Source organism: Prunus avium, unplaced genomic scaffold (genome assembly GCF_965620075.1).
Source record: "Prunus avium unplaced genomic scaffold, drPruAviu1.hap1.1 HAP1_SCAFFOLD_23, whole genome shotgun sequence".
In the NCBI taxonomy this organism is placed as follows: domain Eukaryota; kingdom Viridiplantae; phylum Streptophyta; class Magnoliopsida; order Rosales; family Rosaceae; genus Prunus; species Prunus avium.
In genome coordinates this window covers 260001-262500 of record NW_028276882.1, presented here as the reverse complement: position 1 = coordinate 262500, position 2500 = coordinate 260001, and positions in this window count along the sequence as shown.

The window sequence follows — 2500 nt, the reverse complement described above, 5'->3', positions numbered from 1 at the left end:
TGTGGTGTGGCGGTGATTGGATAGTTACGGATTGAGCACTTGCCAAGGATCAAAATGTGTCATTTAGAAGAAACATTTTCAAAAAGTTTTTAAAATCTTGTGGGTTTGCAACTCATAAGAGCGTCACTTTCAACGTCCCCGGTATTGGATTGAGTTTCTAAAAACAACCGTGCACACCGAGGTTAAACTTTACCGGCTCCACTCCGACTCGCCGCTCGCCCACAATTTGTTTGCAACGAAACATTTGTTTTTAATTTTGTTGGTTTGAAATTGTTTTGAAAAGGTTCTTTAAATCTAGTGGGTTTGCAACTCATAAGAGCGTCACTTTCAACGTCCCCGGCATTGGATTGAGTTTCTAAAAACAACCGTGCACACCGAGGTTAAACTTTACCGGCTCCACTCCGACTCGCCGCTCGCCCACTAGTCCGAAGGCAACAAAACATTTGTTTTTCATTTTGATGAAAATTTCTGTTTTTAAATCTTGTTGGTTTGAAATTGTTTTGAAAAGGTTCTTTAAATCTTGCGGGTTTGCAACTCATAAGAGCGTCACTTTCAACGTCCCCGGCATTGGATTGAGTTTCTAAAAACAACCGTGCACACCGAGGTTAAACTTTACCGGCTCCACTCCGACTCGCCGCTCGCCCACAAATCCGAAGGCAACAAAACATTTGTTTTTAATTTTGATGAAATTTTTTGAAAACATTGGCTTGGCAAGCCCCAATCCGCGACTATCCACCCACCGCCACCCCACACGAGTGGTTGTTGTTGCGAAATGAGGTTGTGGTCGACATGCCCGTGCATTTGAGAAGGAGTTCCTAGCACTCCATGCTCTCCCATGCCAAAAAAAAGCCTAGACAACCCCATTTCGCAACTTTCCACGCCTTTTTTTTCCTCCCTCACCCATGGCGGCGGCGTGGTGGCGGCGGCCGGATTCCGGCCACCACCGCCATGGGTGGCAGCCCCCCGACCCCGACACCAAACCCATAATACCGAGGCAACATATCGAGGCAACATGACATGGGTGTGGCGTGGGGGAAGGGGGCTGCAGCTAGGAAGGCATGGGCTGCCATGCATATGCAGGCAACACACACCCCCCTATATAGCATTTTATGCATTTAGCCCTTTGACAGGAAGAGACATCACCTATGCGCGAGGAGTCATAATGGGCTCTAAATAATTCAATACAAGGTATTTGGACGTGATTTTTTGCAGGGATACTAAGAAACATGCAATCTATGATGGGAAAAAGTTTCATAAATTTTTGAAGTCGGGAAGTATTTTTTATTATTTTTAGAAGTCGTAAAATTGAAAAAATCATTAAAACAAATCCGGGAGGAATTTTTTAGTTTTGTAAGTTGGAGAAGGTCCTAAAAATCATAGACTACTTATGGGGAGCTTATTGTGCGAGGAAATTTCAATAAAAACGGGGTTTGACAAGATTTGAAAAATTCTGTCGACATTTGAAAAAACCTGGAACCATGCTGCCGGCATGCTGCGCACATGCTGCGCGCAGGCTGCGCGCATGCTGCGCGCAGACTGCGCGCATGCCATGGCAGGACAAGTTTCGCTAGCCTCACTGTCGACAGATGCGCAAGCTGCGCGCACGCTGCGCACAGGCTGCGCGCATGCTGCGCACAGACTGCGCGCACGCTGCGCGCATGCCATGGCAGGACAAGTTTCGCTAGCCTCACTGTCGACAGATGCGCAAGCTGCGCGCAAGCTCCGCGCACGCTGCGCACAGCCTGTGCGCATGTTGTGCGCATGCTGCGCGCAGGCTGCGCGCAGGCGCCGCGCATGCCATGGCAGGACAAGTTTCGCTAGCCTCACTGTCGACAGATGCGCAAGCTGCGCGCACGCTGCGCACAGGCTGCGCACAGCGCATGCCATGGCAGGACAAGTTCGCTAGCCTCACTGTCGACAGATGCGCAAGCTGCGCGCACAGGCTGCGCGCACGCCATGGCAGGACAAGTTTCGCTAGCCTCACTGTCGACAGAATCAGCACGCTGCGCGCAAGCTGCGCGCACGCTGCCGGCATGGTGCGCGCACGCTGCCGGCATGCTGTGCGCACGCTGCCGGCATGCTGTGCGCACGCTGCGCGCGCGCATGGCAGGACAAGTTTCGAAAATTTCTGTCGACAGTCTCAGCAGCGCACAGGCTGCCGGCATGCTGCGCGCAGCCCATGGCAGGACAAGGTCCGAAAAATTCTGTCGACATTTTTACGCCGTGGTAGGCTTCCGCTTCGCGTCACTTTGTCGACATTCAAGCCTACCATTTGTATTGAATTTTTCAAACCTTGTCAAACCCCATTATTCAAATGTCGAAAAATTTTGTCGACATTTTTACGCCATGATAGGCTTCCGCTTCGCGTCACTTTGTCGGAATGCATCGCATGGCGAGGCAAGGCCACGGCATGCCAAGGCGAAGGCAACGCATGGCTTGAATGGCTTGGTCAAGGCCACATCATGGGCACGGCATGCCAAGGCAAGGCGAGGCAAGCCAT